Source organism: Prionailurus bengalensis, chromosome B3 (assembly GCF_016509475.1).
Source record: "Prionailurus bengalensis isolate Pbe53 chromosome B3, Fcat_Pben_1.1_paternal_pri, whole genome shotgun sequence".
Classification (NCBI taxonomy): Eukaryota; Metazoa; Chordata; class Mammalia; order Carnivora; family Felidae; genus Prionailurus; species Prionailurus bengalensis.
Genome location: NC_057355.1, coordinates 69,267,446 through 69,281,643, shown reverse-complemented (window position 1 = coordinate 69,281,643; position 14,198 = coordinate 69,267,446). Strand labels below are relative to the sequence as shown.

Here is a 14,198-nt window from a genome sequence, read left to right as displayed (position 1 = left end):
GTTCTTAAGATTCAAGTTCTAACACAAATGCAATGCATCATGTTTCTTCCATATAAAAGCAATGAATGAAAAAGAGATACTATAATCACAGAGGGGAAAAAGCAAGTCTTTGTGATATAATTAGTAAGTTCAGGAGTTGATGCAGGAAGAAAAATACTGCTAATCGAGATCAAAATAGCAGCTATTAGGTCTGAAGAGCAAAGTACTAAGTACTGCAGAGGTGCCTGGGTATGACTAATACCTACTCTTAATTCACCTGGGGCCATTTGCCTACTGTGAACAAGTAAATGACAAATGAACAGCAGAGCTATGGTGCCACTTTACACACTGAATAAATTTTTTTGTGAAGATTCCCACCACTAAGGTACATACTGTCTTTAAATAAAGAGAGGGGACTTGTTTTTCCACAAGCAGTTATCACAACAGTATTAATAACTCAAGTGGGAAGGTGAACAATATAGATGAGGAAAGATCTTGGGGTTAAAAGATTGGACTTTTTTTTTTCCTTTCTAACGAGGTCCTCAGAGCAGCAAATGACAAATGCATTAATAAACCTGACCTGTGTTACATTGGACTTTTATGCTATTTCTTTGGATATCTGTTTCCCTTCTCATCTCTTGACACTTAGAAATAGCAGAGCACGAGGCTCCACGTGGATACAGAAATAAGAATAAAACTTCCTCAAAGAAAATAGTTTAGCTACTAATTGAGAAAAACTGGAGCCATGTTTTTCAGAATCTGATCATAGTTAGGCCTATACCCTAACCCTTCAAAACTGGGTGAATTCATGGATGGCCCAACGTGAAATGAAATTTGTTTTCCTCCCTGCACAAAACAATAATAGTGCCTGGCCCAATGTCAACAATAACCTGATGTAGAGTAGCCACCCAATGCAGAAAGCCTGCCCTGCTCCCCACCAAGACCCCACCCGAGGGCCAGCTCACCACATAGGCATGACTGTACAGAATACTCCTACCGATTCTGTTCACCTGCACATGTTAGACAGCAAGGCTTGGCCATGAAAACAGATCCTCTGACAGCTAAGAGAAGGTCTCATCTAACAGAATGAGTATCCAGCCTCCATTTCCTGCATGCCACTGAATGGCCACCATCCTCCAGAAAACTGTAGGCTAAGCCCACAAAGGCTGTCACCTTTGTTTTCTTGGACAACTGCCACAGTGTAAATTCTCTTCTGTGTTAGTTTTCTTCTTCTGTATGATCATTTCCTTAATGCTCTCACCCCTCCAATTGCCTCACTCAGCCCTTTCTCTCTTCTAGAAAGTGTACTCCACAATCAACATGTTCCATCATTCATCCTCTGCCTTCTCTCTGAATACTGCCTGGAGACATGAAACCCAGCTACTCCCAAAAGACACCACTTCCCTTGGAGACTTCCCGATTACAGGATGCTCATTCTCTCATACCTCAGGTAACTGAAGATTAAGAGGTAGGCTCTGTGTCCTTTCCCATCAGGACTGTCTCTAGATCATTACTCTTCTTAAAGAACTTAAGAAGAAGAGAACTTACTCTTCTTTAAGCTTCCTACTCCTGGTAACATCATCCTCCACTCCCTCTCTCACTGGTGTTTGTGTATTTCCTGGACCTGCCCTTCACTGAATTCTCTGGCCCCTTTTCATTCCTACTACTGGTAATTTGAACATTGACATTTTTATTTGTTGAATTGTGTCCTCTCAAAATATACGAAGACCTAAGCCCCAGCACCTGTGAATATGACTATATTTGGAAATAGGGTCTTGGAAGATGTAATCAAAATAAGATGAGGTCAGTAGGGTGAGACCCAATCCAGTATGACTGATGTCTTTATAAGGAAGAGGGAAATACCATGTGAAGACAGATACACAGAGAAAAGGACCATGTGAAGATGAAGGTACAAATTTGGGTTATGCGGTTATCAACCACAGAATACATGGGGCTACCAGAAACTGGAATGGGCAAAGAGGGATGCTCCCACAGAGGCTTTGGAGGGCTTATGGCTCTTACAAAACCTGACTTCAGATTTGAGCCTCCAGAGCTAAAGGGAATAAATTCTGTTATTTCACACCACCTATTGTGTGGTAATTTGCTACAGCAGCCATAGAAAACTAATGTATTATATGAATAATCTATCATCTATTATGGCCTCTCAGTTATTTTGCTTCCTTCTTACCAATGATCTTCTATACTCTAATTCAGCCACTGTCTCTCATGGTCAGACACAGGAATCATGTTTTCAACCAAACCACTCTGCTCTGAAACCTCTAACATAGCATTTATCTTCCAGTGTGCTTTCTTATTCACTCAGCTGCTCTCATTACGGTCTTTATTTCTTATTTCTTTTCACTACCATTCAGCTTAAATTCCAAGATTTCATTGGCTAGCCTCCCAGACTCTCTTATCCCTTTGTCATTTATTACACTTACCTGCAACACTTTGACCCTGGCTGAATTAACTCTCCTCTTTTTTCATGCCTGTGCTGGGACTGCTAAGGACTGCGGAAGAGGACATATAACGAATATCGATAGCAACAAAAATTCATGGTCACCAACTTCAACTGGCCCCCCAATGCTGGGCCCACACACTGCTCAGCAATCCTACGCTCATCTCCAGGCAGCTCACTTTCCAAATGCATAAAATCTACAAATCTACTCTCATCCCTGCCTTCTTCCTTCCTATTTAATGGCACAGAAGTTCTTCCTTTACTTCAAAGTGAGTTCCTCCTCTGTCCTTAACACCAGCCTTTTCCACTATACGAGCAATTTTCACAGCAGACTAACCCCTCCCTCCCCTGTATCCCCTCCTCCTTCTCCACTGAAGTTCACACACGCTTATGTCTTTCCCATTACAAAACTCCCTCCATCCTCCAACCCTCTCCAGCTATCACTCTCTCTCTTTTAGAGATAATCTGCATGAGCTGCCTTTGTTTTCTAATTTCCATCTTACTCTTCATTTCCTCTAAATTGGCTTCTGCCTTCATCACTACATTGAAAGAACTCTCACAGAGACTGCTGCTGGCCTCCTGGTCACATCTCATGGACACATTCCATCCTTATATTACTTGACCTCCAGGTGGCGTTCTACTCTATTGACTATGCCCCTTTCTTGACACTGTGCAAGTGTTTTCTGTGGCACAGACATCACATATGCCTGTTTTTCCACTGAGCTCACAGGATGCTCCCTCTCATTCTATGTGATGTTACTCTTTCTCTACTCACTTTTAAATATTGACATTTTCTGGGCCTTCCCACTTCTTAATCCACCTAATTTCCACTCACTGTTATAGCTTGGTTTACTAGCCGTATGCCAGTATCTCTCTTTTCTTTTAATGCTTATTTTTGAGAGAGAGAGAGAGAGAGAGAGAGAGAGAGAGACAGACAGACAGAGTGTGAGCAAGGAAGTGGCATAGAGAGAGGGAGACACAGAATCTGAAGTAGACTCCAGGGTCTGAGCTTTCAGCACAGATCCTGATATGGGTCTCAAACCCACAAACTGCAAGATCATGACCTGAGCCGAAATTGGACATTTAACTGACTGAGCCACCCAGGCACCCCTTAAGCCAGTATCTCTTAAATAATATATCCATCCCAACCTCCCTTCTGAAGTCCTGATCCATGTGTCCAGATGCCTATCAAAGTTTTTTGTGTCTCTTACTGGCCCTTTGAATTCAACATGTCCAAACCTTAGTTCATAAGCTCCACCACCACCCTCTGTCCTAACTTATTCCTTTTCACATAAATTCCTTTCACTAAATAACATGCCATCTACAAGCAGCTAAAGCCAGTAACTCTGGAGTGACACTTGACTATTCCCACCTTGATTCTTTAGTCATCCTATGCATTCTGTTAGCCTGAATTCAATTTTATCAGCCCTTATAAGTTCATGTTTTTGTCTAACAAGAGACCCCTTCACATTCATCTCCTGTCCTTGCTACTTCAAAATCCCCTTGCCTCCTCTTTTCTTTTGCATATACCAAAGCTACACTCAATTTAATCCCCTCACTAATAGTGCCATCTCTTCTCCATCTTTTGCAACCTCAGTCTCTTTCTCTAGAGCCACCTGCTTCTTTGACTAGAAACATGCTTGTGTTTCTCAGTGTGGAAACACCCCTAGATCCTAGATTCTGCTTTAACACTATTTTCTCTTCTTCTTTTTAACATTCAACTGCTCAAAGAGTAGTGAACACTAAATGATGAGGTTCTGGTTCAGGTAAGAGTGGAGAAGCTTACAGCAGAATAACCCTCCTAACAACAGCTATTATAAATTCTGAACAAAAATTTTAAAAAATTGCTTAAAGGCACTGGAGAGCAACCTAAAGCTGGAAGGAATAGGACTCTTGAAAGATGGAAAGCCCATTAAGTGATATCCACATTTCATTAAATTTTCCCCTGCAAGTACTCCCCTGTTCATAGGTTTCATGGGGGACAGATCTCAGGAAAAAAAAGCTGCTATGGAGCCAGAGGCCCGAGTTTGGGCTCTCAGAATATAAAGAAATTGACAAGAAGAATGCTGGAAAGAACAGAACTGCTATAGATGAAAACCCAAAATCAGCATACAGATTTTTGGCCAACTCAACTGTACAGGGCAGCAATTCAAGTATCCAAGGGAAGGCAACAGCTGGAATGCTAAAAATGGGTGAAGGTTTCAGCAGCTACCCAGTTTTAAAGTTCAGAATTTGGTGTTCAAGTCTCGCTACTTAGAAGGGGTTAGGAAACACTCCAGGATTTTCATGAAAACCCAGAAGGGCTACATCTCAAGACCAAAGGCTATATTCTAGAACTAAAAGCAAAACCAAAATAGACTAAGCCTCTACAATATCAAGGAACTCCACCAGTGATTTAACTGTCTGCTAGAATAAAATGCAATACTCTTCAGGGGAAGAATACAAATGGTAACAACTACAAAATAGCATCTACAATCTTCAGAATAAAATTACTAGACATCAAAATAAATAGGAATATGTGACTCCTAATCAAGAGAAAGCTCAGTTAGTAGGAGTAGACCCACAGAGAACCCAGATATTGGCATTAGTAGTCTAGTATTTAAAATAACTATTAGAAATACATTAATTTATAGGGAAAAACCAGAAACAATGGAAGAAGAGAATTTTAGGTTACTATGTTAAAACTTAGAAATGAATGAAGAGAAATTTTATAATTAAAATATACATTATCTGAAAAAAATTTACTGGAGGGAGTCAATGGGACATTTTTATTAAATAAGAGTATCAGTTAAAATAAAGACAAGCCAGTAGGAAATATTCAAAGTGAAGCACAGGGAGGAAAATAGTTGGAAACCAGCTGTTTTAGTGACCTATGGAACAACATGAAACAGTTTAATTTATAAGTAATTGGAATATTCCAGAAAGAGTAAATGTGGCAGAAAAAACATTTTAAGAAGGAATGTCCCCCAAATTTCCAAATATTATTAAAAACAAATAAAACCACCACCAAAAGATCTATCAAGGTTAGCAAAACCCAGGCAGGACAAATGCAAAGAAAACCACCCTCATACGTAACCATTCAAACTGAAAAACAAAGATGTTCTGAATTTTTGTAAAGATTAATCCCAGCTTCTTTTCTGAACTTGTTTTATATAGTCAGATGCCTATTTCTTCTTGGATGTATTACAGTGCTTTTGAATTCAACATGCTTAAAATCAAAGATAAAATTATTAAAACCTGCCAGAAAAAAAAACTTACTACAAATGGAGGAATCCTAAGAAGAATAGCTAACTTTTCATTTAAAAATCAAAGGAGATTGGACGACAGTAAAACACCATCTTTACTAGTGATAAAAGAAAAAAAAAATCAAACCAGGATTTCACAGAGAAAAATATCCTTCAGAAATAGGGACAAAATAAAGACATTGTCAGTGAAAAAAAGCTGAAGAGAGTTTGTCATCAGCAGACCTGTACTACAAGAAATGATAAAGGACATTCCTCAGGCTTCAGGAAAATGCTACCAGAGGGAATTTGGATCTAGAAGACTGGAAGAAAAAAAAAAGCACTGAAAATGGTCAATATATGAGTATATAAAATACTATTTTTTCCTTTCCTTAATTTCCTTAAGAGACAACTGACTCTTTGAAACAAAAATAAAATAGTGCATATTATGTAACTTGTAAAAATAAAACGCATGACAATAATAGCACAAAGGATAAAAGTTAAGTGGAATAATATTAATCAAAAGAGACTCCAGGAAGCTGAGGACTTATATTGTAATCCTTAAAGTAATGACTAAAAAATAATACATAGAAGTAGAGCTAAAAAGCTGAGAGGAGACAAAATAGGATAACAAAAATATTTGATTTATCCTAAATAAGGCACAAAAAGATGAAAAGAATAAAAAACACAAAAGACAAAAGGAAACAAATAGTAAGATGTTAGACCAAATCCCAACACTATCAATTATTCCAATAAATGTAAGTGAACTGAACACTCCAATAAAACAGCAGAGATTGCAGAAAGGGGGAGGAGCAGCATATTAACTATATGCTATTTATAAGGGACATGCCTCAAATATAAAGATATAAAGACATAAAAGAATTGAAAACAAAAAGATAGATCATACAAATAGTAAGTATAAGAAAGCTTATGACTATGTTAATATCAAAGTATACAATTAGATAAAGGATAAACAGGAACATTTGATAATGACAAATGATCATTTCACCAAGAAAATAAAAATCATACACACACACACACACACACACACACAGACACCCCTAAGAGAGCTTTAAAATATATGAAACAAAACTGACAGAACTAAAGGGAGACATAGACAAATTCTCATAGCTTTTAACACCTCTATCTCAGTAATTGGTAGAACTTATAAATACAACTCAGTAAGGATACAGAAGATTTGAACACCATGGTCAACCATCTTAACATTCATAAAACACTATCCAGCACACTTGTTGAAAGTACAACACATAGAATATTAAGCAAGATAGACCATATGCTAGGCCATAAAACAGTCCTAATAAATTTCCAAGAATTGAAATCTACAGAACATGTTTTTTGATATCAGAATTAAATTAGAAGTCAATAACAATAAAAATCTACATCTCACTGATTCACCTTATTTTTTTTTTAAACTAACCACTCATTACTTAATCCTTTTCATCTCACTTACTCACTCTGACTCTCATTAATATTTCACTTTAATGGTCATAAATGTCCTGCTGATCCTCAAATCCAGGCCTTTGAAATATTTATCCTCATGCGATACACAAAAGTAAACTCAAAATGGATTAAAAACCTAAATGTGAGACCTGAAACCATAAAAATCCTAGAAGAGAACACAAGCAGTAACTTTTCTGACATAAGCTGTAGCAACATTTTTCTAGATAAGCCTCCTGTGGCAAGGGAAACCAAAGCAAAAATAAACTATTGGAACTACATCAAAATAAAAAGCTTCTGCACAGCAGAGAAAACAATGAAATTAAAAGATAACCTACTGAATGGGAGAAGTTGTTTGCAAATGACATATTCAGTAAAGGGTTACTATCCAAAAATAAAGAACTTCAACAACTCAATATCAAAACACCAAATGCAGTAAAAATGGGCAGAAGACATGAACAGACATTTCTCTGGAGGCATACAGATGGCCAACAGACATATGAAAAAATGTTCAACATAACTCATCAGCAGGGAGATGCAAATCAAAACCATGATATAGAACTCACACCTGTCAGAATGGCTAAAATCAAAAACACAAGAAGAAACAACAAGTGTTAGGAGGATGTGGAGAAAAAGGAACACTTATGCACTGTTGGCAGGAATGTAAATTGGTACAGTTACTGTGGAGAACAGTATGGAGGCTCCTCAAAAAATTAAAAATAGAGTCACCATATGATCCAGCAATTCCACTACTGGGTGTTTACCCAAAGAAAATGATAACACTCATTCGAAAAGCTATGTGCACCCCTATGTTTACTGCAGCCTTATTTACAATAGCCAGTTATGGAAGCAGCCCAAGTGTTCATCAATAGATGAATGGGTAAAGACACTGTGGTATTTATATACAAAGGTTTATTATCCACACACACAAAAAATGAAATCTTGGCCATTTGCAACAATGTAGATAGAGCTAAAGAGTATAATGCTAAATTAAATAAGTCAGTCAGAGAAAGACAAATAACATATGATTTCACTAACATGTGGAGTTTAAGAAGTTAAAAAAACAAACCAAAAGCAGACTCTTAACTATAGACAACAAATTGATAGTTACAGGGGGCAGAGGGTAAAGGAGATTAAGAGTACACTTATGATGGGCACCGAGTAATTTATAGACTTGTCGAAATCACTATATTGTACACCTGGAACAAATACAATATTGTATGTTCACTATACTGGGATTAAAATAAAAATAAAAGAAATATTTAAGTAATTCAATATGTGGGTAACTTAATTCAAACAATACTTCTTGGGGACCTAATTTATGTCTGAATCTATACTTGGGATAATAAAAGCTATTGCCTAAAAAGCACTTGGGGGTATGTCAGGCACTGTTATAAGTACCTTACAATTGGGAACCCATGTAACTGAATCCTCATAACAATCCTATGAGATGATTACAGTTTTCAAGCAGAGGAAACTGAGGCAGGTTAAGGTAAACTCATTGAACCACAGTCAGATAGCTGTTAAGCGGTGGAGCCTGAATTACCAGCCCAGGCAATCTTTCTCCATGGTCCAAGGTCATGTTTCTTAACCACTGTCTTAACCACAATCTTCAGTGCTAAGAGCCTGGTGGAGGGGAGGTAAACTATTGCAATTCAATGCTGTAGATGTTTGATCCCACATTCACAGTGTTTCTATGCCTTATATCCCAACCCAGAGGCACTCAGTCATCTGCTTTATTCCTCTAACAACTTAATTTCAAGAAAATATCTGATTATGCCATTTATACTAAAAAAAAATTACCTCTAGAAATCTAATATTGCTTCATGTGCTCTCTCAGAACATTTGCATTTTAATAGTTCCTTTTTGATTTAAACAAAATACGTATTTCTAACTTTGGAATGTCAAGCATTCAGAGGACAGATGCATGAAGGTTGTGGGAGGGGGTATGGAGATCTGCCCAGGTAGTCTTAAAATCTAACCACATGGAGAAATATGGCTTCTTTATCCTTAAGTTGGATCTGTGATATTCTTTATTGCTGAGTACTACAGAAGTAGTGATTCAAGTTTAGAATGAATCATCTTCAGAAATTTACGTAACTTTGTCTAAATTCTTGTATCTTTCCTCTCCATAAATGAAATCAATATTTGCTCCATAGGGATATAAAAATTAAATGAGAGCAGGTAAGCACCCTTTGTAGTACATGGCATATAGCACATGATGCCTGATAAATGTCAAACAAAAAGATCACATCTTTCACCTATAAGTCTCTATTACATAACAAGAAAGTTTTTTAAGCATGTTTTATAATAGTTTGGCTTTTCATAAGATCTTAAGTCCATAGAGAATACTACCCTCTAAAATATCAATCAGAAGTTCAAAGAAAAGTGTACAACCTCAGGGTGAGCCTCACTCTCTGCAAATTGGCACAGGCTTAGTTGTTTAGAAGTAAACAGTAAATCTATTCTGAGCTAAAGATATTAAAAATAGTAGAAAATAAACTATTTTTAGCCTAGAATTCTCTCTTCATTTATGCCATCTACATAATGATGTTTGCACAATCACAGATGTTTAATCCTGGGTCTTTAGAGCCTATCCAACTTTGCAGAAACCAGAGCAGACTATTCTTCCTTTTCAAAAGAGGGGGTGGAAAACAATAGGCTTAAAATTTCCCCTGGAAATTTTCAGTTTGAAAATTGGATTTAAAATTGGATTTTTCATTTTGAATAAACCATGGTAAGAGAGGTCATTGTTACCCAACAGAGAGGCACAACTTCATTCTGAGACACGGAGTGTCTGAAGACTTTGGCTAGGTCACTGACTTTGAAAGGGCACCAGGGTAGGGCACCTGGGTGGCTCAGTTGGTTAAGCATGGGACTATTGATTTAGGCTCAGGTCATGATCTAATGGTTGTGAGCTTGAGCCCCATTGGGCGTGAAGCCTGCTTAAGATTCTCTCTCCCCCTCTTCCCCTCCCCTTCTCGCTCTCTAAAAAAGTAAAAAAAAAAAAAAAAAAAAAAAAAAAAAAAAAAAAAAATTAAAAGGCACTAGGGTAAGTTTCCCCTCAGCAATTTGTGTTTCATCCTCATTAAAATCAGTGAAACAAACAAAGCTTGGTGTGTTGAAATCGATCTTAACCAAAAAGTGCCCACATTCTTCTTATTTTTTGATGACCTATATATTTAAGGAAGGTTGGAGTGAGGATTTGGAAAGGTGTTGGGGTTCCAGACATATCCGACAAGGCCACAGTCATGAAGTAACTGCCATCAATGAAGAATACTATGGGATAAAGCTTATTAAATTGTTTTTTCCTTTTGCATGAGAATTTGACCTTCAGTTAACTGTCCAGTTTTGTTCTTGGACAACCTGGTAAAACTGATACGTGAATTACGTGACTAGGGAACATTGCTTACAGTGAAAATGATCCCTGACTGGCAGCCTGAGTCTGTACTGGGAAGACACCATTACCCGATGTAGGAAGCTATATCTTTGCAATTCCCCAAGTGTAAAGACTTATAGCTGGGAGGTGGTGTCCTTTGTGGGGCTCCCAAAAGCCATGCCTGTGGAGTTGTTACAAGAAACACTGGCTCCTGTGGTCCATGAGGCTTGTGAGCCATGGTAACTCTCATATCTGCCTGATGTGGACCTCATCTCTTTGCACTTGGCCTCATCTTGGGTGGGGGATTCAGCAGCCAGGATTCCCACAGGTGTGCCTGACACTTCCCAGAAGGCAAGCAGTGGTTCCTGCCCTAATGCACATACTGAGCCAAGCAGTGTGTGAGTTTTATGAGTTTGGATGTTAAGTTAAACCAAGTAAGATCCCCTTTCCCCAGCTAATGCTGTAGATACAAAATAGATAATATGGATGAGAGGAAAAGTAGTAAATTCCTGGGAATACGTTTTCCACTTAAAAATAGCACTCAATAAGCATTTGCTGTTACTGATCAAATAAAGAAGCAACATTTCCTTTCCATGTTTCCTGGTTTCTGGTTATAATTCTGAAACCTTTAGTGTAAAACAGGGAGGACACCTTTTAATTCCTGGAGCTGTGCATCTTTGAAAGGGAAGTGGATCAACAGTGCTTCCATCTGTTGACATTTGCAGTTTCAAGAGACCTTCAAAGAAGAGTGGGCCACGGCAAACAGAAAGTCACAAGCGCTCTCCCAAGTGTTCAACAGTCTCCATGTCTACAGCAAGTGTTGGTGTACTTTTGCTTCCCATTCTTCTACTCTCTCACCCCTTGTTTCAATGTGACCTCCTTTTCATAGGGCTTGTACATTAAGAATACCTTTTGAGAACCTTATCTCATCTCTTCTTTCTTAGAGGTGTATCTTCTCCTTAGAATTTATCTCAATTTTATCTCTCTGTGGCTCACCTAGCTTGAAATACCCTTGACTGGGGATGCCAAGGTCACTGGTGGCTCTGTAGCTGGTGATAAGAATGCTGTTTGAGGTGTGTGCCTCCTGCTCAGTGCCAGGCTTGGGAATACACCTTCTCATTTCACTGCACCACCTATGTTAGCTTCTGAGAACCTAAGAATAGCAAAGGTGGTTGTGAAAGTGATAGTAGAGAATCAGAGGAAATATTTAGTGAAAAGGGAGGGGACAGGTCAGAAGCAGTGTGCACAGCTGTAGCTGACTGTGGGAAAGACTGAAACCACAGAAAATGGCGGCCAGCAGGCACCTCCCAGGAATAGTGACATGAAGTTCTAAAGACTTTATCCTTTCCATGAACTCGACCCTGTTTTTTTGAGAAGCACTCACGATGCAGTTTCCTCATACTGTATATACAAGAGACACATATTCATGCTATGATAGTGGGCATGTCAACTGTGACAACTGGTATACCCTTTAGGGAAAGTAGTTTAATACTGTTCATCCTCCTACCACCATTAGTTTTTCTCCTGGATATTTACTCTAAAAAGCAAGAAAACTAACAAAACCACATACTTTTTTTTTTTTTTAAACCATGGAGACCACATAGCTTTATGGAACTGGCTAAAATGTTAAAGGAAAAAAAAAGCAGAATGCTTACACGTCAACTCTGAGTACAACTCTGAAAACATACAGGTGGCATGTGAACAGAGTCTGAATGAAAAACAAATGAAAATAGTTGTGACAAGATGAGTAAGTTATGATATGTTACATCTCTTTTTCAGTCTTATTACCTTGTTTTAAATTTAAAACGAAAAATTAAAATAAGGACACTTAGTCAAGTGGGTGTTAGGAAGGACATTTTCTCATCCTCAAATGCATTTATGCGTGGTATGGGTTATTTTTATTCCTGGGCAATACAAAATATTCTCGGGTTAGGATATACAGTTTTTCATCTGGTTTAGACAAGGTTCAATCATAATAGTCAATGAGGAGTCAATAGTTATAGAGAGTGTGCTATGCACTTCTTAGGTATTAACTCATTTAATCCTAAGAAAAACCTCTTTAGGTAGTTACTATTAAATTCTCATTAAGCAGGTGCAGAAACTAAGCACAGAAAGGTCAAGTACCTTGGCCAAGATCCCGGCTTAGCTGGTATGTGGTGAGAGACAGGACTCCAACTCTGACAGTCTGGCTCCAGAACCTGTGCCCCAAACCACTGCCCCATGACCCACTCAGTGGATGACTAGAAAATGAGACCACTGGTTTTCAGTTTAGGCCAATGCTCTTTCCGCTGCACCAGGATGTACCTCATCTGGCAGATGAGGAAACGGAAAGCAAGGTTGAGTGACTTGCCCGTAGTCACATGACTAGCTAGTGGTTGAGGATTAACTTCTTGACTTCTAATCTAGTCATCTTCCTATTATCCCAGATGGCTGGGAATGAAAAGAAAAATATCTAGCTAAGGACAAAAGCAAATGAGAAAAGACCTCAGGGAAATCAAGTCTAAGGCCTTTAAAAAAGATAAAAACATCTTCTTTTCTCTCTGCCACTTATTTTAATGGGACTCGATCGATGTTTGAACTCAGGGATTGGTGACCTCCCTGGGAGGGCAAAACAGTGATGGAGAGCACAGGGGCTTCTGGGACATGCTGCCTTCACAGTGCACATCTGGTGTTCAGCCACACCATGCATGTCTGTGTTGTAGATGTTCATGTGGAGAAACAGCATACTAATCCGGTGGGCCTACTGGAAAATATAGTAACCATTTTCTGTTTTAAAAAAAATGGCTCTGTGAGGAGGGTAAGATGGTTAGCTGTATGTCAGCTTGGCTAGACCATAGTACTGTTATTTAACCAAATACCAATCCAGGTTTTGATGTGAAGGTATTTGATAGATGTGATTAACATCTATAATCAGTTGACTTCAAGTTAAGGTGATGACCCTTGATCATGTGGGTGGGCCTCACGCCATCTTTTAAAGGCTTTAAAAATAAAAACCGAGGTTTCCTGGAGAAGAGATATTCTGCCTCAAGACAGCATCAACTTCTCTCTGAGTTTCTACCCTACTGACTTGACGTATAGATTTTAGACTTACCAGACCCAATAATTGCGTGAGGCAATATCTTAAATCCATCATCTCCCCCATCCACCCACCCATCGAGAGAAAGGGAGAGATCCCACTGGTTCTGTTTCTCTGGAGAACCCTGACCGATCAAAAGGTCTGGCCAGGACCGCCAAGTATGGTGATCTCGCCGAGCACACGGATACACTTGACAGATCACGAAAAGTATAGACAGTCTGAAACTGGAGGAAGAAAAGGTTTGGCTGAAGAGACATGACATTACGTGCCACCATGCAGGCAGGGACTAGAGCAAACACTCCTCTCTGCCTCCAGGTCACAGTGGGCAGGCAGGGGTAACGATCGCAGGAACTCAGCGCAGTCTGAACTGAGAGCAGTGGGCTTCCTGTGAAGCTCAGGCCCAAGCACCTGGGAGTCCTGGTAGCCATAAATGACAGTTGAGAGTACAAAACCCGCACTGAGGACCTTTAGGAATTAACAACACAAAAAGGTGTTCTGGGAATATGAAAAGAACCTCTTCTGTGACAGTGACCTCAAAGCATCACTGGTGTCCTGGGGAACACAGACAGACAAGGCACCACTAATTCTTCGCTGCTCTGGATTCCTACTGTTCCTGGGCTGGGGAGA

General features: G+C 38.9%; 1 protein-coding gene across 1 annotated transcript in view; it reads right to left on the bottom strand.

Moving 5' to 3' along the window:
- The window catches only part of RYR3 (ryanodine receptor 3), a 451,654-nt gene that overhangs the window by 347,681 nt on the left and 89,775 nt on the right, over positions 1-14,198 (bottom strand). The window lies entirely within an intron of this gene.